The following is a 24,256-nucleotide window of genomic DNA, read 5'->3' as shown; positions in this document are numbered from 1 at the left end:
TAAGGAAATCAAAGTTTGGTAAAACATCATTTAACAATATACAACATCACAATTAGTAGGTAAGAAAGAAAAACTATTTCTTAGACTGCGGGGAAAAAATGTATGCACACAGGCAAAAATGGGTGCTTAGAAGCATTTTTGCAGGCTTACCTAGTTCCAACCGCTTTAATCCATACCCTTGTTTGTCCTTGCATGACTGTTTCCCCTCCTAACAGGCATACCCAATGACTTGTCATCCTCAGGGTTATAGTGGCTGCACAGTCCAGGAGATTTCGGAGGATTTCTCAGTGGGCTTTGTGTCAGCTGTACAAAAGTTGTGGAATTTCTCTTACTTTCTCTCAGGCATCTTGTTTCTCCCCCATCCCACCCTGCCCCACCTGCTACCCCCAAGTTGCATCCATAAAGGGGGCGAGGGGCAGGAAGCCCTGCCATGCCCAGCAAGAGGGGGGAGAAGAGATGGTAAGAATCGCAGCTGCTTTTGCAGCCAATTGAGGTTGCAAAAGCAACAGGAGGCCCCATGCACCTCGCGCACCCTTCAAGAACAGTCTTACCTGCTGTCTTCGTGTGAGGTGGACACACAGCCACCGCACAAAGTGACCCGGATCCGTGACTCGAGATGGCTCAAGGGACGGTTCCAGTATTTGGTCGACTGGACGGACGAGGGGCCGGATGGGGGGACCTGGACCAATGTTATGGCTGTGCATGCCCCTGCTCTGGTGCGAGCCTATCATGTGCAATTTCCTTCGAGGCCGCATCCCGAGCGTCAGACCCGGGGGAAGGGCCCTGCGGTGAGGGATAGTGTTGTGGCCCAGCAGGAGCCGTTGGAACTGCCACCAGACTCCGACCGCGATGGTCCCTATGAATCGGCTCTGGAGGATGTGGAGGACCCTGGGCAGGGTTCTGACTCTGAGCAGGGATCAGAGAGGCTGGTCGGCCACCAGGAGGCGCCTGAGGCATGGAGCAGTGGTGAAATCCAAAGGGAGGGTGCTCCTGATGTCATGCCTTGGAGCAGTGGGGAGGAGTCACGGGACAGCGAGTCAGACATCAGCAGTGAGTTATTAAATGCTCGTTACCGGCGCGCTAAGCGGCGTCAGGAGCAATTGTGCAGTTACCGGAGGTAATTGCGCTCAGCTGATGATAATTAGACTCCTCTCCAGACTATAAAAGGACTGCTTGTGCACACGTCCTTTTGCAGAAGTCAACGCAGGAACTATTGTGGGAGTACAGTCTTGTGAGCGTGGCAGGCTGGATAGCTGCTATTGCGTATCAGTGCCAGAGGGTTCTGAAGGTCGAGTTGTGTTGGATTGCTGCCAAGGATCTGTCTGTCTGTGCAATAAACCTCGTGAAGTATCTTTGGCTCGGAGTGTGTCTGTGTTGGCGGGGGAAGAGGGGGGTCAGAACAGAAACCTATATGATTCGATGTTTCTTTTAGATTGGAGTGATGATGATGAAATGTTTGCTGTGTTTACGTTGCCCATGGACTCTCAATGGGGTGCATATAACGGGTCATGGAGAAGCTACATTACAAGGGGCACAAGAAAGCGAATTAGAAGGTGTGGTAGTTATTTTACAAGCATAAGTATTGTATAAAAGATGTAATGTGTTAGGGCTTGCAATAAAGGGATGCCACTAAAAAATAATATTTGTGGATGTGATTATGTATAAAGCTAGGTTCAGTAGTATTTATTGTAATAAATGTGAGAAACCAGTACCTCATTGCTGTACATTCCTTTCAGAATGGTGGAATGGACAGATGCAAGCCAAACTCCCAAGTTGCATCGCTTCACAGCATGTGCAATTGTAAGTACGGTAAGATATAATAAGTAAGAATCCTAACCTAACTTAATTATTTGTGAGCCTACAGATAGAGACAGTGATCAGTTCTCCGCAGAAGTACCAAGGCCACAAAGCATTCGACAGAGTATTGTACCACAGCAAACCCAACCATGCAATGCATGGGATGTACAAAGACAGGAAGTTGAACCCCAGCCATCCACATCTCGTGAAATACAAGGTTAATTAAAATGTACAAGTATTGGTAAATAGGGATGTTTGTATTCATTAAACAGTGACAGATCTTCAATATAAATAAATAATAAATAAATAAATTTGGATTTATTAGCCGCTCCCTTTCCGGGCAGGACTCGGGGCGGCGTACACTAAGACATATATAAACATACATATATACACAGACATACATGCACGGAGGAGGTAATAGATTAAAACATTTAGACAAATTAAAACCATTAACATGCCCCGTTGAATAAAAACCCAATATACAATAAAAATTTAAAAAAGACAGTCAGGAGGGATATGAAAAAATTACGGTTGAGCCAGGCCGGATAATTGAAAGAGGTGGGTCTTCAACTGTACACGGAAGGAGCGGAGATCGGAAATAATCCTGATGTCACGGGGGAGGTCATTCCACAGGGCTGGGCCCATCACAGAGAAGGCTCTGCTCCTGGATGTCGCCCCCCGACACTGTTTGGCGGACGGCACCCGGAGAAGTCCCTCTCTGTGTGAGCGAATTGGTCATAGGGATGTGTGGGGCAGGATGCGATCCTGCATGTAACTAGGTCCTATGCCATGAAGCGCTTTAAAGATCATAATCAAAACCTTGAAACGCACTCGGTAGACCACAGGAAGCCAGTGCAGCTCGCGCAGGAGAGGTGTTACAGGGGGAGTATCTAGACCTCCCCATAATCACCCGCGCGGCCGCATTCTGGACCAACTGTAGTCTCCGAGTGCATCTCAAGGGAAGCCCCATGTAGAGAGCATTGCAGTAGTCCAGGCGAGACGTCACTAGCGCATGGGTGACTGTGCGTAGGGCATCCCGGTCCAATAAGGGGCGCAATTGGCGCATCAGGCGGACCTGATGGAACGCCCCCCTTGCCATGGCTGTTACATGGTCATCCATGGACAGCTGGGCATCTAGGAGGACGCCCAAATTGCGCACCTGTTCCATGGGGGCTAGTTGCACGCCCCCAATGGCCAGAGATGGAAGCACCTGGTTGAACCGGGGGGCCGGAAGCCACAGCCACTCCGTCTTGGAAGGGTTGAGTTTTAGTCGGTTGCCATCCATCCAGACCCGTACGGCCTCCAAACACCGGGACATCATTTCGACGGCCTCATTGGGGTGGTTCGGGGTGGAAATGTATAGCTGAGTATCATCAGCATACAGATGATATCCCACCCCAAAGCCACGGATGATCTCGCCCAGCGGTTTCATGTATGTGTTGAACAGGAGAGGCGAGAGCACCGATCCCTGTGGCACTCCACATGTGAGTGACCTCCGGGTCGAACTCTGCTCCCCTGCCAACACACGTTGCGTCCGGTCAGAGAGGTAGGAGCCAAACCACCGTAAAACGGTGCCCCTGACTCCCAACCCCTCTAGCCGGTGCAACAGGATACCATGGTCGATGGTATCGAACGCCGCCGAGAGATCTAATAGGACCAGGATAGAGGAACAACCCCTACCTCTGGCCCTCCAGAGATCATCAACCAATGCGACCAAGGCCGTCTCCGTGCTGTGCCCGGGTCGGAAGCCGGACTGGCGCGGGTCTAGATAATCATTTTCCTCCAGGTGACGTGGGAACTGCTGTACCACCACATTCTCTACAACCTTCGCTAAAAAAGGAAGGTTGGAGACAGGACGATAATTGGCTAGGTCCGTTGGGTCCAGGGAAGGCTTCTTGAGCAGGGGCCTCACCACCGCCTCTTTCAAGGCGGCCGGTAGAGACCCCTCACCCAACGAGGCGTTCACTAGGCCCAGGAGCCAGTCGCGCATAACCTCCCAGGATGCCAGTACAAGCCAGGAGGGACACGGGTCCAATAAACATGTGGTGGGTCGCAGACGTCCACGCAACCTGTCCAAATCCTCGATGGCAACAAAGTCAAACTCCTCCCAAAGCGGTCCCTCAAGACTCGCCACGGGCGTCTCTACTGGACCACTGAAAGGGGCCCATCCCATCCGGATTTGAGCGACTTTGTCCTGTAGATATTTCCCAAACTCCTCTGCTCTGCCCTGTAAAGGGGCTTCCCGCGGTCTCTCAAACAAGAGGGAGCGAGTCACCCGAAACAGGGCGGCAGGGCGGTTATCTGCGGACGCAATAAGAGCGGCACAATATTAACGTTTGGCCGCTCTTAGTGCCACAAGGTACGTCCTCAAATAGGCTCGTGCCTGTGCTCGGTCAAATTCGGAACGGGAGGATCTCCAACGACTCTCTAGGCATCTCTTGTGGCGTTTCATCACCCTTAGCTCCTCAGTAAACCAAGGGGCCAGGGTGGTTCGTCGCCGCAGGAGAGGCCGCAAAGGCGCCACCCGGTCTAGGGCCCCGGTAGTCGCACTATTCCATGCGTCCACCAGGTCCTCTACTCGAGGGCGGGTCAGATCCACAGGAGGTGGCCCAAGCTCCGTCTGGAACCTATCTGGTTCCATCAGGCGCTTGGGGCGGAACCATCTAATGCCTTCCGGTTCCGCCTCCTCGCGGTGGGGGGTAGCACCAGGGAAGTCAAGCCGGAGAAGTGAGTGATCCGACCATGACAGGGGAATAATGGCTAGATCCCCTATTCCCAGATCACTCGTCCACTGGCCAGAGACAAAGACAAGGTCCAGCGTGTGGCCTCCCTCGTGAGTAGGGCCCTGAATTAACTGGGTCAGGTCCATGGCTGTCATGGAAGCCATGAACTCCCGAACCTCCTCAGACGCTTCTCCCATCGACGGCAGATTAAAATCCCCCATCACTAACAGTTTGGGGGTCTCAACCGCCACCGATGAGATCAGCTCGAGGAGTTCAGGCAGGGCCGCTGACGTATAGCGAGGAGCCAGGCATACTATCAGCACAGTGGCACAGTGAACTCTCTCGGCTCTAAGTCTTCCCGGATAATCACTGCTACCCCACCACCCCTTCCCTGGGCCCGAGGCTGGTGAAATGCTCGATAACCTGGCGGGCACATTTCCACGAGGGGTAAACCACCCTCGTGGCCCAACCAGGTCTCGGTTATTCCGGCGAGGTCCGGCTCCCCCTCCAAAATTAGATCGTGGATGAGGGGGGCCTCATATGTCTTTTTTATTTATGTAGAACCTGTTTGTAAAAACTCAAAAATGGGGGTAGACACCCAGCAGAATATGGTCACAAACAGTGATATTACCAGTGAAGAGGATGATATGTCAGAAACCCAATCAGGAGAGGAATGGGAACCCTTGGAAGATTCTGACACGCTAAGTACAACAGAAGCAACGGATGTGTACCTGGAGAACATTCAATCATGACATAGACACGTGCAGAATTTCAGAGCATTAGAATACTATGAATGTTATAGATTTGTAAATATGGAACATGTTCAATCATTCACACAGGCTATAGACATTATTCATAAAGGTACAGAACCTTTTGAATCGTATTTCCAGGGAGATAAGGCCCAATGATTTTGTACAATTGTGGCTGGTTGCTGAGAAATTAGGCAGACCTCTATTTAGTGTTACGAGACCTCTGGAGGATTTAAATGCTGACCAGTTCCTTAGTTATGTAGATAATTTATTTCAAAGCAACGTTGAGCTCTTGTGGAGGAATTCTTTGGAATTAACAGTCACTATTGTGAAGAACCACGAGGGGGCTGATCTTAGGAAATTAGGAACAGTTCTATTCAGTAAGATTTTGAAGAATAAAAGACAACACCTGATTGATTTCAATGTGGAGGGGATGTTTCTGTGTTTTGCAGGCAACCTGCTGTCATTGTTAGATAACGGTATGTCTACTAAACAAGAAATTATTACCAGAGCCATGCACCTACATAACACTCTCGGTATTTCTACAGATCACAGAATTGATTTTTCACAGATACACTTATTTGAGGACTACTTCGGTATAACTATAAAGATTGTGTTTTAACATGAAGGGAGTTGGAGGTTTTTTGTAACTGGGTTAAGAAGTGGAAGAGTGGAGTTTATGCTGTTACATGACAGTCATTACTATGGGATAAAAAAACATAAAAGGTTTCATGGGTTTACATTACTTCTGCAAGCTGTGTCACACAGTGCATCACCACAAATTTAGGCATGATTGTCAATATTTTTGTCAAGCCTGCATGGGTTCAGAATGCCATGAAGTGAATGGCGGGAGTGTAAGATACCGTATGTGCAAATTGCTTTGCCGGTCTAAGCCGTGTCTTGAAAGGCACAAACAGCTGGCTTTGGAAGGAAAAATTATTTGCAAGGATAATGTATTTTGTTCCAGGTGTGGCATCTATGTGCCTGCCCCACATGATGAATGTAAGAAGGTGAAGTGTGGACAGTGTGATATCAAAGTAGATAGCCTGACAGATCACTTATGTTTTTTTAAAATGATTTTAAAGCCAAATACAGGTAACAGGTACATTGAATATGATTTTGAATGTTGTCAAGAAACAGGGACACGGATACCAAATTATGTGTATGCCATGGACATGCTGGATGATGGTGAAGTTAGGAAATGGGAATGATACAGTTATAAGTGTCTGGAGGAATTTGTGAAAATGTTTGTGCAGCCTAAATTTAGAGGTTCCACATTCATAGCTCACAACTCCAAGAGTTATGATGGTTACCTAATCCTCAGGCAGCTGATTCGTGAAAAGGTGAAGGTACAACATTTAACTCAGGGAGGTAAACTGTTATGCATAACCCTGCCTCTCTTTTATATACAGTTTATCCACAGCCTTTCTTTTTTACCCATGAAATTGAGTAAAATGCCCAAAGCTATGTGCTTTCAAGGATCCAAAGGTTATTTTCCTCATTTGTTCAACACTGCAGAGAACCAAGATTATGTTGGAACTTTGCCAGATGCCAAGTATTATACTCCTGAAACCATGATGCCCAGTGACAGAGAGGAATTTGAGAAATGGCATGCTGCTAATAAAGGTACAGCGTTTAACCTCAAAAAAGATCTTGCTTACTACTGCAAAAAAGATGTTAAGATACTGAGAGAGGCCTGTAACAAATGATGCAAATGACAGTAAGGTTTTTTTCACAGGGATGAAAGGGTGGAGAGATTCTTGAAGAGAAAGAAACTCGCTGCATTGACCCTTCCCAGTATGTATCATTATTATCTATTTGTATGGCACAGTACTGGTTCATGTTGTCAGGGTTCCAAATAACATCCAAAATTAAACCAGAGTCCAAGGCAAAGTATTGCTCAAAGTTCCAATTTATTAAGAGAGTCATGTTGGCACATCTGGGAAAACCCGAATCTGAGCTTCCTGGGTTTTCCCCACCCAGTTGAGAGTTCATGATCTTGCCCCCACACCCACAGGTCCATCACATGGTCCAATCTTCCACTGCCATGCTGCCAGTTCCACCCATCCAGTTCCGGTCAAGTGAAGAGGTGTAGAGACAAAGGATAACTTTGGATTCTAGAAAGGAATTTTATATTGACAACATCACATTGTACTCCGTACTATTCCCCCTCCCAATTCCCCACTAATGAAACAGCATAGTAGAATAGAATATTAGTGTGGCAGGCCAAAGATCCCGAAAGGAACTGGCTGCAGGCCTGATAGGCAGCCTCTCCTCAGAAGAAAAACGTTTCCTGAAAAGAGAATAATGTAGGAGTTAACATAACAGAATTAACCACCTCTCCCCCCCCCCCCCCCCGAGACCCTTTGGCTTATCAGGGAACTTATTGTTGCAGCAGGTTGAGGCTTTCACCACAATGCTCAATAAAAAAGGGTGTGAGACCACGAAGGTAAAAGAGATACAGTTTTATTGATGCATCGAGTTCAGCGTGTTCACACACCAAATTCTGAACTGCCTGGGCTCCGCCCAGGATGCTACTTTTATGCCGTGTTCCACACTGAGCATTCTCAAGGCTTTTCCATACACGAGACAAACATGACATTTCGAAAAGGAGAAGTTCATTTTGGAATGTTACAAACAGAGAAGTACATAGGAAAAATACAAAAAGAGAAGTTCCTATAATGTCTTAAGCTATTGGCAGTTTCACCTCTGTTCTATCTTACACCCACGCTTGGCTTCCTGTGCCCCTCCTTTACAGCGTCTTGCCCCACTATTCCAGTAAGGTTTATTGCAACATAATAAAAGTCCATATTAAGTCTATATTGATATTCAAAAGCTAGTAAGAAGTTAGAGCCTGGGGTGCTCATATACCCAGGTGATATGGTGATATTTTTGGCGATTTCTCCCAGCTGCCTCATTGTCTCCCGGCTGCCTCATTCCCCCCTTTTGAAACTTCACCCTAATCAAAGGATTAATGTGTAGTTTCATAAATGTTAGGGTTTTGTTCATACCCACCCCCTTTCAACCAGTATTTCCTTTTTTGGACCTCATAAAGAGTTAATTAAGTAGGGGTATTATGCAAAGGAGAAAGGCTTAGCCTGCGATCCCACATACCAAAAGAAACAGCCTCTGTTTAATCCAACCTGTTCCCGGTAGCCAACAGAACCATTCATCTGTCCCTTGCATTCTTTGACCAATTGAGGAAGCTCAGTCTCGTAGTTCTTTAACCACCACCCCGGACTGCCCCTGATTTATTCATATAGAAACAGCAATCTTCTCCCAGGAATACACATAGCCCACCCTTTTCGGAACATGTCCTAGGAGGGGGACTGGGAGAGTGCATTCTCCACAGGATAAGATGTACCAAAGTGCATGTCCCCGTCCAGTTACTTGGTAGGCATAAATATGCATCTTTCCCACATAAGAAAAAGACTCTATTCTCCCCTACACACACTCCTATGTTCATAGAAAAGGCAAGGGCTCAAAGGGTCCCTTCATAAGTCCAGACCTGTAAGGTTCCTGCCAAGTACATACCAGTCAGGGGCTGTAATGGAACTTCCTGGTTAGGGTCCATTTGCCTATCCCTGAGAACTGGTCCTTCAAAGAGATAATGGGAACTGGTGTTTCCAGGGGGAAAGTGAACACAAAATGCCATGGTGGATTGTATTGAAAGCCATACAGGAAAGCAGGGTGGCTGGAATGGCCTTGGGCACCTTCCAGTAGTCAGATTCCCCTCCCAACGGTTAAAAACGAGTGGGGCGTGAGCGCGAAAGTGACCTCCTATTTGAAGAGGTTGTGTGCAGAGGGAGACATGCTGTGAGTTACTTTCATGTCCACAAGTGTTTTCCTAGAGGCAAGGTACATTTCAGATGGGCATTGTTCTCTGACAGTGACCCCACAGGAATGCCAGGTTCCTGATAGCATTTGACACACAAGGAGGGTGACCCTATGATGTCTACACCAACGGCTATGGGGCCAATGATGGGGAGACAGCCCATCCCCAGTCTTTTGAGTGCCTCATACAGATCACCATGCAGCTGGGCTTCTGCCATTTTGGTTCCCCATCTATCTCCCTTATCAAAGATTATCGTAGCTTTGGTCTTTTCCCAAAGATCTAGCCCAACTGGAACAGCATTGTAAGATGAAGGGGTTGCAGACACGCACAACCAGCATTTTTGGCCTAGGTCAGGATCAGTCTGATTAATTAGGCTTTGACCTAACTCAAGCATTCTTTTTTTTTATTGTTTTAATTAGACAAATAACACACACACAAAACACTCTTCAATACAACTGCCAGCTAGCATGTCAATTGGTTACATTTGAGTTCCTTGCATTACTACAATCATTCTTTATACTTCATTCACATTAAATTGTGCATTTTAAATCAAAAACGATACCCACATTCTCCTTTAGCTACATTTGTTCTGAGAGTACTTTTATCAAGAGACATTCGTATTTATATTATTCAGTGGATAAACATTTTAACACCGACAGCCATCTATGAGAGCTACCACGTTCTATTTATTTATTGCCTAGGATTCCTATTTCTTTCCTCCATCCACCTATACCATTTATCCCATATCTTATAGAATTCTGATTCTTCTTTTCCCTGTATTTAGTTAATTTGTACATTTTGGCACAGTCCATCACCTTTCTTATTATTTCCTCTTCGCTTGGGGTTAGCTTGTTTTTCCATTTCTGGGCATAGGCAATCCTTGCCGCCGTTATTATATGCAATATTAAGTACTGGATTTCTTTTTTGTATTTTGTAGGCAGTAATCCTAATAAGAAAATTTCCGGTTTCCAATCTATTTTAAATCCTGTTATTGCCTCCAGACACTTTTGGATCTTTTTCCAAAACTTTTTAGCCTCCTCACAGGTCCACCATAGATGATAGTATGTTCCATGTATTGATTCGCATTTCCAACACTTTGGGGATGTATTTGCCGATATTTTGGCTAACCTTGGTGGTGCTAGGTGCCATCTGTAAAACATTTTATACTGGTTTTCCTTATATGCGACCGAGAGTGTCATCTTTAAGTTTGTTCCCCAAAATTTTTCCCATTTGTCTAATTCAATATTGTGTCCAAAGTTCTGTGCCCATTTTATCATTTGTTCTTTCACAATTTCCTCTTCCATTTTGTATTTCAGGAGAAATTTGTATATTCTCCCTATCAATTTTCTATCTGGGCTTTGGATGATTTTATCCAATTCGTGTGATTCTGTTTCAATGTCATATAATTTGGTATCATTATTGTATTTTGTTTTGATTTGAAAGTAGGTTAACCAGTCCACTTTCATGTTCCGTTCTGCCAATTCTTCAATTGTTTTTAAGTTTCCCTGTCTATCAATTAAGTCTCTATATCTTAGTATTTTGTTCCAATCTATAAAATTTGGATGAGTCGTCCTTTCTGTTGGTGATAGCCAATTCGGGATTTTCACGTAATGGATTTTTTTTTTATTCTGAGCCATTTTTGCAATAACGCTCTTCTAATTAAATGTTTTTGAAAGTATTTGTGTGTTTTATTTTTATCATCCCATAGGAAAGTGAGCCAGCCTGCTTGCAAATCATGGCCTTCCAGGGTCAAAATTCTTTTATTCTTTAGCTCTATCCAATCCTTCACCCATGTTATTGATACTGCCAATGCGTATAAATCCCAATTTGGTAGTGCTAAACCTCCTCTCTCTTTGCTGTCCTGCAATGACTTTAGTTTGATCCTCGCTTTTCGTCCCTGCCAAATAAACCTAGTGGTTATGTTCTTTAATTCTTGAAAGAATTTTTTACCTGGGTTAATAGGTGCGGCTTGTAACAGGAATAGGATTCTTGGTAATATATTCATTTTGATTGTCGCTATGCGTCCCATGAGCGATAGTTGAATATTTTTCCAATTTTCTAAGTCTTTCTTTATTTGTATCACTAATTTGTTATAGTTATCATCTTTAATTGTGGAACATTTTGCCGACACCCAGATCCCCAGGTATTTTACTTTCTTAGCTATTTGCATATTGGTTATTATTTCCAGTTCCTCTTTTTGTTTTTTGGTCATGTTTTTGGTTATCATTTTTGTTTTGTTTTTATTGATCTTTAATCCTGCCACTTCGCCGTATTCTTCTAATTTTTGAATTAATTTTCGACTAGAATCTAAAGGGTCCTCTAATACAAATACTAAGTCATCGGCATAGGCTTGTGCCTTGTATTCTTCATTTTTGAGTCTTAGACCTTTTATTCCCTGGTCTTTCCGGATTTCATTTAGTAAGATTTCCAAAGTCAGTATGAACAGCAAAGGAGAGAGGGGGCATCCCTGTCTGACTCCCTTTTTTATTTTGATCTTCTCTGTTAGTTCTCCATTCATCAGAACTTTGGCTGTCTGGTTATTATAAAATCCTTCTATCATTTTTATAAATTTTTCACCGAATTTCATCTCATCCAATACTGTTATCATAAATTTCCAAACTACATTGTCAAATGCTTTTTGTGCATCAAGGAAAACCAGTACCATTTGTTTTTCTGGGTGCGCCTCATAGTACTCTATTATGTCTAGGATGATTCTCGTATTATTTCTAATGTGCCTGTGCGGTAGGAATCCATTTTGGTCTGGGTGTATTCGTTCATTTAACACCTGTTTGATTCTTCCTGCCATAATTGCTGCAAATATTTTATAGTTGGAATTTAATAATGAAATTGGTCTGTAATTTTGAATTTCTTGTTGGCTGGATTCTTCTTTTGGGATTAGCGATATTATTGCTTCTGTCCATGTTTCCGGTATCTTGGCTTTTCCTAAGATTTCATTAAACATGTCTACCCCTAATTCTTCCAGTATTATTTTATTATTTTTGTATAGCTCCACCGGTATTCCATCTGGTCCTGGTGTTTTATTACTTTTCTGGTTTTTCAGAGCTGATTCCACTTCGGCTAACATTATTGGCCTGTTTATCGCCTCCCTTTGCTCTTTTGAGATTGGGTTTATCTTTGCTTTGTTTAAGTAATGCTTTATTTTATTTTCCTCCATACTGTCTTGTGTGTATAATTTTGTGAAGTATTTATGTATAATTTTCTTCTTTTCTTCTGCTTTGTATTGAATCCTTCCATTCTCATCTTTCAATTGGTATATCATCCTTTTTTCTCTTTCATTCTTCAGTCTATATGCCAGCCATCGTCCAGGTTTGTTGGCATGTTCAAAATAGCTTTGTCTGGCTGCTTTAATTTTCTGCGCTAATTCCTTTTGATTTATTAGGTTGAGCTTATGTTTGATCATCTCTCTTTTTTCTTTTTTCTTTTTATTCTTTGGGTCTTTCTGGAGTTCATCTTCGGCTTCCATCAGTTCCTTTTGCATACTTTCTTGTTGCTTTTTTTGGTTTCTAGTTTTCCTTGCCATATAGGCAATCGTAAGGCCTCTTATGTATGCTTTCATAGTGTCCCAGAGATTTTGAATTGAGGTATCTTCTCTTTTATTTATTCTAAAAAATTGTCTTAATTCTTTCTCCAGCATTTGAGTGTATTCTGTTTCGTTTATGACGCTTGAATTCATCATCCATCTTTTTCTTCTTCTTTGACCTTTCCATCTTAATTTTATTGGATTATGATCTGCCCACTCATTTGGTTCTATTTCAATTTCATCTATTTGATTGCATAGTCCAGATGAGATCCAAGCCATATCAATTCTTGATAGTGACTGATGGGGGTTCGAATAAAAGGTATATTGCTTTCTTGTTTTGTGCCTTTCTCTCCAAATATCATGTAATTTGTATTCGGTTGCCATCTCGAAGAAGGCTTTGGGCAGCATATTTTGTTTTGTTTGGTTTTTCTTTTTGCTTTCGTAGTCCATTTTTATGTCCGCTATTGCATTGTAGTCCCCAATTAAGCAAATATTTTCATATTCCAATTCGTTTATTTTGTTGTGTAGTTTCCTATAAAATTCCTCTTGTTTCTGATTTGGTGCATATATGACTATTAATAGTATCGGTTTTTCTGTTGTCTCTAATTCAATCATTAGTATCCTACCTTCTTCATCAGCGGAGACTTCTTTGGAATTTATTTTTTCTTTTATGTAGGTTGCTATCCCTCTTTTCTTTTTTTCTGCTAGTGTTGTGTATAATTTCCCTAGTTTTTTATTTTCCAATAAGTTCTTATGGTCCCTTTTAATATGCACTTCCTGTATGCAGATTATATCTACCTTTAGTTTCTTCAGTTTGTTAAACATCTGCACTCTTTTTTTGGGTGCGTTCAATCCATTCAAGTTTAGTGAGATAACTGTTATTTCCTGGTCCATCTTTAGATGGGGTTTTTCTTGTTACTTCTAGTTTGTATCTGACTCTTCCCTCTCGCACCCTCCTTTTCTGCTCTCTCTTTCTTGCCTCTGCTCTTCTTTCCTGTTTCTTTCTTTATCTTCTGTTGTTTCCTCCTCTTGGCCTCGCCTTCCCCTTTCTAGCTCCTCTTTACTTCCTTGTTCTTCTTCCCCTGTACAGTATTTCTCATAAAATTCCTACGCTTCCTCTATATTCTCTATCTTATATCTTTTCCCTTGCCATGTCACCAATACCCCTTCTGGGATCAGCCATCTGTACATTGTTCTGTTTTTATTTAACTGGTTTGTTAGGAATTGGTATTGTCTACGGCGTTCACGGATTCTCCGTGGGATCTGGTTAAGCGTGATCAACTCTTTTCCCTGGTATGTAAACGTCCCTTCTCTGGTTTTTTTATATATCTCATCTCTGGTTGTTTTTTTGGCAAACCTTACATGTACTTCTCTTGGGAGCCTGTGTCTTCTGGCATAATTAGTATAGACTCGATAGGCTTCATCAATGTCTCCTCTCAACTCGTGTTCTTTTCTCTGTAACATTTCAGCGAAGATTCCGATCATCTTTGCTTTCAGCAATTCCTCTTTCTCTTCTGGTATGTTTTGGAATCTTAAATAGAATGCAGCTCTTTCATTTTCAAGTCGCATTATTGATAACTCTAATTCTTTATTCAATTGTCTATATTCTAGCTCCGTTTTTTCCACCTTCTGGTCTGTTTGTTCAATTTTTGTTTCAATATTCTGGATTTTCTGCTCGTTGATTGCTAAGGCGGTCTGTATCTTTTCAATTTTATCATCCACGGTTTTAATATCTCCTTTTAGTTTTCCTATTTCAATTTTCACTTCTTCATGGTTTCTCCTTGTCTCTTCATGATTTGCAGCTGTCACTCCTTGGTTTTTTAAAAGCGTCTCTTGTATCGCTTGGAGTATTAATTGCATACTTTGCAATGTTGGTGCTGGCTCTGTTGTTTCTGCCGTCTTTCCACCTTTCTCCAGACCTAGTGCGCTCTCAATCGATCTTTGGTTTGAGGAAGGAGGTGTTGCCATAGTCGTATTAGATGTGGGTTTTTTTATTAGCTTTCCTGAGGTTGCCATTTTTATCCCCCTAATTATCCTTGTCCACACTTGCATATAAGTTCTACTTTGCTTCTACGTTATCAACAGTATCAATGTTATCAGACTTATCACTTTTATCAATAGATTTTCTATCTCACTATTTAGTAATAGTTAACCTTCCTTAATATCACGTTTCAGTATCTACACATTCCTATGTATTATTCCATTCTATTTAAATCCTTAATTATCATATATCTTAACGTTATATTCACACAGTTTTCTTATACAGATTAATATCTCTCCCGTGTAACAGGTATAAGGTTAGTAGGTAATAAAAGGTTACTGATTTTTTCCAGACCACAGGTTCCAGTTTTGATCCACTAGATGTCACCCTCTATTCAGTATCAATGTTAGTATCAGTCAGTTTATATAACCAGTCCAGCTGCCAGGGGAAATAAGGGGGTGGAAAGCGGGCCCCTCTGATCGTTCCAGAAGAGCAAAAAAGAAAAAGTCAACAAATCAACAACCAACCCCAATGATGAACAGTTCTTTCGTACTTTCCAAGTCTTTTCAATAATTCCCAGTCCTATTTAGCCATGCCGGGATTTCACTTCCTCTCGGGGCTATTTAGTTCAAGTTATTTACGCTGGGAATTCACAGATCGTAAATCAGCTCTCACAGCTTTTCGGCAAAAGTCTGATAAAACCTCCTTCTCAGAGCTTCCTTCTTTCCAGCTCACCTTTCTGCCCGGTGTGTATTGCTCCTTCTTTTTTGGGTTGTAGTAACGGCTACCTCTGTCCCAGCTGTTCTTTATATTCGCTCCCTTCTTACGTGGGCGCCATTGTTCAGCCCTGACAAAGTGGCAGGGTGAATTCCTCGTCTGTTTAGTGGGTTTCTCCTGCCACTGGGAGGATGTGCCTTATCGTCCCAGTGTCTTCAGAGTTTCCCCCTTAATCTGTTGGTCCCTACAGGATCGACAGCACTCAAATATGAGCCCAAATGAAGAAGTTGGAGATAAAGATCAGGAGAGCTCCCGTTCCTCTGCTCCAGACACGCTGACGTCACCACAGGAAGTCCCCAGCATTCTTAATATATAGTTCCCTTTTCTCAATTGGTGCAGGGGCCCATTTTCCCTATGCTCTGCCCTGTTTCTTACAGGGTTTGTCAGATAATTTACTTTAGGTGGTGGGATTGGCTTACGGCTCCATCCCCAAGCATAAATGATGTGCTATTGACGGGAACGGATCTGTTCCACATCCTGTACCTTGATTCCACCCTGTTCTCTGGGACTTTTAGCATCCTCGGATCTTTCTTCAAGAGCAAGGGGTGTTACTCGGGTATTTTTGCAACATTGGGAACTACTATTCAGGACGTTATCACCTAGCAAGTCTTTTGCCAATAACAGCCAGAGCCACAAAAAGCTTATAATCATCCCTCATGCAAAACTTCTCCTAACACAATTCTTTTAGTCTACTGAATCACCACATCAGGGAGAAGGCAGGGGTTATATATAGTTTGAGGAAGGGCAATATCAGCTTTGGGCAATCCACAAAACCAAATCTTATTTGCTAAACACATCACCCACAATCCAAAAACTCCTATTATACTGCAAAGAACCCATTCCCAAGGTTTCTCAAACATAAGTGTCATCAGAGGATTCGCACTCCTCTTTGTCACAGTCAATGATTTTAGCCTCAGCACCTGTCTCTTTCTGGAGGGGGCAATTCCTGAGGGATAAATATGCAATACAACAAATAAATACATTCACTAAAATGAGAGATAGCGCAGTTATGACTATGAATACTTGGATTGCCATTTCCTGACAGGTGCTCAAACTTTCTAATATCTCTTATGTATATCTAATAAATAGAACATTGTCTTCCTCCTCCAAATCTTCAGCAGTACGTCGAGAAGTCAGCTTCCAAGGGGTGACTTCAGTAGGGCCTCTTCTGCCCCGTATATTCTGCCCGTTGCCGGTAGGGCAGTTTTTAGGGGGCGTTACTTTAAGCATATCACTAGTGGATGGGCTTCATCCTGGTCTGCCTCCCAATACTCATCAGCAGCTGGCTTAACTCGAGTCCAGTGAATCCAAAACTGGGATTCCAACACTTTTACTGCAAGTGGAGAACACATGACCACAGTATACGGGCCTTTCCATCTAGGTTTCAAATTCTTCTCCTTTCCAGTGTTTTACCTATACTTTTTTCCCACCTGAATATTATGACTGGGGTGGTCAGAAATGGTGGACTAAGGGACACACAGTATTGCTGGATTTCTTGTATTTGCTTGTTTAATTCTCTCACCATCTGACTTACCCATGAGGCCCCTATTTGGCCTAGGTCCCCTACATGGTTTCTCAAATTAGTACTTATAACTGGGGGTCTCCCAAACATCATTTCCAAAGGAGATAACCTAATTCCCTTTCATGTAGTGCATCACACAGACCAAAGTGCCAGTGGCAATGCATTCACCCATTTATGACTAGTTAATAGAGTAATTGGCTGCCTAAAAGTCAATTTGCTAAGCTGTGGGGTGTTACCACTTCCCTTTTCTGGCGTCAGGACTCCAAGTGCTATTTTACTCCATATACAAATTGAAAGATTTCTCAAGGTTGGTAAGTTGAGACAATGATTACTCTAAAATTTCAAATACCTGTTTTTGTTAATGCTTGTAGTAGAAAATATGACTGCTTGTTCTCTTCTCTTATCTATGTCTCTTTTATGGATTCATACAGTGGTTTAGCTAGAAGGGCAAAATTCAGTATCCATATTCTACAATACCCTGCTACAACCAAAACCCCTCATAATTGTCTCCTATGAGTTGGTTTTGTTGTTAAATCAAATCATTACATTTTTCAACACCACTACTCTGTGAGGCAGCATGAAGTTTCCACTTAATTCCAAAAGCCTAGGAAACAGTTTGTGTCACCTGAGCTGTGAAGTATGGGTTCACATGCTTCAGGAGCGAAATCAACAGGTGAAATCATTTAAACACACAATAACTGCAAGGATGAAACTTTTCTTGTAAATGAACTTAAAACATCTCCTGAGTTGTTAATTTAAGGTGTACGGAAGGAAGGAAAGGGAAAAAAAAATAGTTCTCTTTACTCTGTTTCTGTTGGCCAAACAAACACAAAGTAAAGACCCCCCTCCACCCTTCACTCAGTTTTCTGGGCCCGACAAACTGAGCGAAGGCAATTTCTGCCAGTTTAAAATTCTTGTCTTTTGGGATTGGAGACATCTTAGTTACAATTACCTTGAGGGTACACCAAGACTTAGACACACATACACATAAGGACAAGGAGCAAGAAACTTTTTTCTTTTTTTTTCTGCAAGCCATCAGGTTTGGAAATGATAACACACATGCATACACACGCATACCATTAAACAACCTTGCAACTTACTGTTTCTTTATATGAAAGGGAATCAAAGTACATTCACATCAACTTTTACCATCAACATACTCACATTTGCACTGCAATCAGACTGCTTGTGTAAATTAATTTCACATACAAAAATCCCATTTCATTGTTTCTTCATGCAAAGCAATTATTACAATTATTTCAGGGAGCTGTACATAAGCCAATGAGCTCCATTTTCTATTATTAAAGGATCTCAACCTCTCTCCAGGTCTGGAAATGATTACACACACCCACATACATGCACAAATACCATGAAACAACACTTTCAGGCCTGGGGAGGTTCCGTCCCTTTAAATCTTCAATTTTCTTTCCTTGGGAAACATGTGGCTCATTCTCCAAGCATGGGAAAACTCAGAGAGCAGTTTAAATCCTAACTACACTACCGTTCCCCACAACTTCAAGCTCAAGCTGAGAAGCTTACTTATCTTGCCAGCTGGTCAAACATATCAAAATCAATTCAATGCCATTCAATTCTACATGTTATTAGTATAGATACACACCTAAGAATTTCAACAGACATTACATCAAATTAATCAAGTCCAATTACCTAGGTCTTCCCATTCAATAGGCTTTACCTTTTTACAATACAATACAATACAATACAATACAATACAATACAATACAATACAATACAATAGTAGAGTTGGAAGGGACCTTGGAGGTCTTCTAGTCCAACCCCCTGCCTAGGCAGGAAACCCTATACCGTTTCAGACAGATGGCTATCCAACATCTTCTTAAAGACTTCCAGTGTTGGGGCATTCACATCTTCTGGAGGCAAGCTGTTCCACTGATTAATTGTTCTAGCTGTCAGGAAGTTTCTCCTCAGTTCTAAGTTGCTTCTCTCCTTGATTAGTTTCCACCCATTGCTTCTTGTTCTACCCTCAGGTGCCTTGGAAAATAGTTTGACTCCCTCTTCTTTGTGGCAACCCCTGAGATATTGGAACAATGCTATCATGTCTCCCCTAGTCCTTCTTTCTCTTGAGCTAGACATACCCAGTTCCTGCAACCGTTCTTCATATGTTTTAGTCTCCAGTCCCCTAATCATCTTTGTTGCTCTTCTCTGCACTCTTTCTAGAGTCTCCACATCTTTTTTACATTGTGGCGACCAGAACTGAATGCAGTATTCCAAGTGTGGCCTTACCAAGGCATTATAAAGTGGTATTAACACTTCACATGATCTTGATTCTATCCCTTTGTTGATGCAGTCTGTATTTTACTGTATTACCTGCTATTTTTTTTTACTTTTGCTCGAAGTTATGCCCATTGTTCTATCTCCTTAAGCACTAGATTGTTAATACCTGTCTCTACCCTGGGGTGTTCTGTTTCTAATTTGGATCTGCCAGTGGCCAGAATCTGAGGCCCTATACAAAGGCACCCCAAATCTTGGCACAATGTCTTTTAGTACACACAAAACCAAGAGATCTCTAAATCCCAATTTCTGGGAAAATTGTGGGGAAATCTATTTGCCACAAAGCACCTGGGAGCCCTGTAGAAGGACTTCCAAAGGAAGTTTCCATCCTGTCTTTGGGTTGTTTTGTCACAACAGAGACAGGCTGCAGCAACCTGATTAACAACAGCATGTGTGCCTCTAACTACCGATCCCCGCAAACAACCTCCTCGACAATTCTTCTGGCAGGTCCCATGGCCTTCCACTCTGTCTAAGAGCTTTGGTGAGAAAAACATGCGTTTCCTCTTGCCTTTTGAAGTTCCTTCTTCTCTGAGGTTTTGAGCCCTAAGTAATCTATGCTTTTTATGCTCATTCCACAAGTTCAGAAATGCCTTTCCTGGGACATATATCCTGCCTTAAAATTCTGTAGCATACACTGTAAGGGTGTAGGGGGCACACTTCCACCACCTCACATTTTCCTCCCAGGGCACCAGACATAGAAATTGGGAGTTCGAAACAGTCGCACGTCCGACCCAGGGAGCCGGATCCACACGGTCTCCGATGGGAACTGCGAACGCCACACACACACTAGCTACTGGCCCTGGGTGCCGGATCGACACGGTCGCCGTAGGGAACCGCAGTAGCCTTGCAGTGGGAAGACACAGGACAATCCTCCCACCAAACCTTACCACCAAGCGAGGGAGATCGGGCCTTGCCTTCCACTCAACAAGGAGTCCGGGCCTATTAAGGGTCCCCACAATACTTACTCTCTGGCCCTTCTCCGGTGGTTCTTGGAGGTGTCAGCCGCCACTGCCAGAGCCCTCTGTCACCAGAAAGTCCCACGGACCAATTGGTCAGTTGGCACCAGGGAGGTTCCTCCTGACAAGATGAGGCCCGACACTGGGGTGGACACTCCAGAGGGTCCCAAGACCCCTTAAAGTCGCAGTGGAGTCACCAGAAATGTTGCAGGAGGTTGAGGCTTTCGCCACAATGCTCAATAAAAACGGGTGTGAGACCACGAAGGTAAAAGAGATACAAGTTTATTGATGCATTGAGTTCAGCATGTTCACACACCAAATTCTGAACTGCCTGGGCTCTGCCCAGGATGCTACTTTTATGTCGTGTGGAACACTGAGCATTCTCAAGGCGTTTCCATACACGAGACAAACATGACATTTCAAAAAGGAGAAGTTCATGTTGGAATGTTACAAACAGAGAAGTACATAGGAAAATGCAAAAAGAGAAGTTCCTATAATGTCTTAAGCTATTGGCAGTTTCACCTCTGTTCTATCTTACACCCATGCTTGGCTTCCTGTGCCCCTCCTTTACAGCATCTTGCCCCACTATTCCAGTAAGGTTTATTGCAACATAATAAAAGTCCATATTAAGTCTATATTGATATTCAAAAGCTAATAAGAAGTTAGAGCCTGGGGGCTCATATACCCAGGTGATATGGTGATATTTTGGCTGTTTTCTGCCAGCTGCCTCATTTTCTCCTGGCTGCCTCATTATCACTGAGTTGTTTTACTAACTTATCCACTTTTAGGTTCCAGCTTTTCACCCAAGTAGCTTCAGACAAAGGGTACCCCTTTCAATGCACTAAATACTGTAAGCGACTCCTATACAGCCTGGAGTCACCTCATAATGTGTTTCCCATTCTATCACTACCAGAAGAGGGGGAGCTTGGGTGGACGGTCTTATGCTGGACCCAATTACTTCAACAAGCTGCAAATACACCAAGCTGCAAATACTGGGTAAATTTTCCCTAAAATTCTTGGTAGACTGAGTTGAACTGTAACTGGGTTAGTTATCTTCACTATTGGGAATGGACCTAGAAATTTTGGGCCCAATTTCTTGCTAGGCATTCTTAATCTTATGTAATTGGTAGATACAAAAACTTTGTCCCCCACACGAAAGGGGGTTTGGAGCGAGCGGTGTTTATCAGCTTGCTACTTGTAGGCTTCTGCCGCTTCCGCTAGAGACTTCTTCGTATTTTCCCGTCCTTTCTTCAGCGTGTCCATCCATTCAGTCAGAGATATGGAGGAGGGAGGTTCTCTAGGCAGCTCAGGCATGGGGAAAAATTCCATGCCACTGGTAATTTGGAAAGCAGTTAATCCAGTGCTGCTGTGGACCGCGTTTTTGTATGCCACTTCAGTGAAGGGTAGCAAGTCCGACCAGTTGTCTTGCTGATAGTCCACATAACACTGGATGTATTGTTCCACCATCGCATTGGCCCTCTCTGCTGCGCCATTTGTGCTGGGATGAAACGCTGAGCTCAGTTCTTGTGTGGACCCAATGGACTTCAGGAACTCTCTCCAGAACTTGGCGGTGAACTGGACTCCGCAGTCTGAAATGATCCTCTTGAGCACTCCATGCAGGCGATAAATGTGTTTCACAAACATTTTTGCTAATTTCTTTGCAGACGGCAACCCTGAGCAAGCGATGAAGTGTGCCTGCATGGAAAATAAATCAATAACTGTCCAGATTACTCCATTCCCGCTGCTGTCTGGCAGCTCGACGATGAAGTCCATTGCGATCTCTTCCCATTGTCGACTATGGCCGGCCACCTGTTGTAGTAGTCCAGGGGGCTTCCCCCAGCTGTATTTTCATCGTTGCGCAAGTAGCACAGCTTTTTATGTAATCTTCCACTTCCGATTTCATCTTTGGCCACCAAAATTGATGCCTGGCGAGGTGAAGCATTTTTAGGACTCCAAAGTGGCGTCCTAGTTTCGCCTCATGGTTTCGCTGTAGAACTTCCAGCCTCAACCCCACGGGGACATAAAGTTTGGGCCCCTTCCAGGCTAAGCCATCTTTCATCGTTAGGATGTCTTTGTTATTGTTGAGCCATGGGTCTGCCAGGAGCGTTGATTTCATTGCTGTCATCAGCTTATCCTGGCTTCGGTTGGTGACTTGGGCTGCCTTTTGGTGGGAGGAAGAAAGGATGGGGTGAACAACTTCTTCCTTCTTACTGTCGTACTGCGGTTTTCTTGACAAGGCATCCACCAACAAGTTCTTCCCTGCAGGGATGTGTTTCAGTTCGAATTGGAACCTTTGGAAGTATTTTGCCCAGCGAACTTGTTTTGGGGATAGTGTTAGGCATATAACGCTAGGCTTGGCTTGGCAATGTATATAAGCTATGATTACTTTACTGTTACTTTAAATGCTTAAGAGATGTAATTGGTTTGTTACCTCAAGCAGCTATAAGAGGGAGCCAGAATGGCTGTTAGCTCTCTTTTTTGTTAGATGCTGATTGTGGATACTGTTTGATACTGCTCATGAGTTACTGAGTCTTGCTACTGTTAGCTATATTTTGTGTGTTAGACTGACTATTTTGATAACTGAATTACTGAACCGTGTATGACTTGGACTGTTAAACGGACTCTGAATACCTCTATATTTCTACATAGTAAACTACTATATTTTTATACTATTCAGTGTCTCTGTATGCTGGTTTGCGCGTGTTATTCCATATCACTCTCATTACGCTTCTCTGCATACTCGCTCTCCTAACGGGGAGCTTAATTACTTAACAGATAGCCTTTGATGGGCTTTGAGAGCTTTGAGGTTTTTACGGTCAGTCCTGACCTCGAACGGCATATTCCCCTCTTCCAGAAAATGTCTCCAAGTGAGCAGGGACCACCTGATCACAAACGCCTCTTTCTCCCAAATGGCCCACCTCCTTTCAGTAGTGGTGAGTTTTTGGGAGACGTAAGCGCATGGCAAGAGGTGGTCTTCTTTATTCTTTTGCAGTAGCACTGCCACTACCGCTACATCACTGGCATCTGTCTGGATTATGAATTGTCGCTCTGGATTGGGATGTTGCAGTATGGGCTCTTGGGGAAAGAGCTGTTTTAATTTCTCAAAGTCTTTTTGACAGTCCATTGTCCACTTTAGGGGTTGGTTTGCTTTTGGCTTTGTTGGGGAAGGCCCCGTTTTTAATAGTTCAGTCAATGGGAGGGCTTTTCCTGGATCCATTTCTATACCCGCATTGGAGATGCGATAATCCAGGTAATCTAGTGAGGTTTTGTGGAACTCACACTTTGACAACTTTGCGTATAGCTTGGTGGCTAAAAGTTTTTCCAGGACTTTTAGTACCAGCTTCATACGTTCTTCCAGGGTTTCAGAGAAGTTCAAGATGTCATTGAGATAAACGAGCACTCCACAGTACGGGTGCTCATGTAGCACCTCATTTATGTACTGCATGAAGACTGCAGGTGCTCCTTGTAGCCCAAATGGCATGACTTTGAATTGAAAGCTGCCAAGGGGGCAATTAAAAGCTGTCTTCCACTCATCTCCCTCTCTGATTCGTATGCGGTAATACACCTCTCTCAAGTCCAGTTTGGTGAAGACCTTGCCTTTAGCCAAGTGGTTCAACATATCTTTCATGAGGGGGAGGGGATAGGTGTTCTTCACGCATACCACGTTCAAGGCTCACAGATCAATACAGAGACAAACCCTGCCATCTTTCTTTTCTCTGAAGAGCACTGGGGCCGCTACTTTCGACTTCACTGGTTCAGTAAAGCCCCACTTCAAATTGCTGTCGATGTACTTCCTCAATTCAACCATCTCCTTGCGAGTCATGGAGTACATTTTCGGCTTTGGTAGGGTAGCCCCAGGTTTGAAGTCTATTGTGCAATCTGTGGGCTGGTGAGGGGGAAGATAGTTGCAATCTTCCTCACTGAACACCTCCGCCAAGTCCCAGTAGTCTTTTGGTACTTATTGGATTACTGGTGGTTTTGGGCTCTTCTGTTCAATCATCCCTGGGTGGCCCTTTGGCTCCACCAGTGGCAGTGGCCCAAATCCGATAATCAATTTCCTAACGCTGT

General features: G+C 43.4%; 1 long non-coding RNA gene across 1 annotated transcript; it reads left to right on the top strand.

Annotated features, from left to right (window-relative positions):
- The first annotated feature begins 462 nt into the window (after positions 1-462).
- Positions 463-22,860, top strand: LOC309400472. Its single transcript, XR_014176664.1, has 5 exons — positions 463-1,553; positions 1,737-1,800; positions 6,788-6,895; positions 7,008-7,066; positions 21,853-22,860. It is a non-coding gene; the product is annotated as an uncharacterized lncRNA (long non-coding RNA).
- Positions 22,861-24,256: the final 1,396 nt, after the last annotated feature.

Source organism: Natrix helvetica (assembly GCF_964273705.1).
Source record: "Natrix helvetica genome assembly, chromosome: W".
NCBI classification, from domain to species: domain Eukaryota; kingdom Metazoa; phylum Chordata; class Lepidosauria; order Squamata; family Natricidae; genus Natrix; species Natrix helvetica.
The sequence above is the reverse complement of the archived record's forward strand: the minus strand, read 5'-3'. Positions and strand labels throughout refer to the sequence as shown.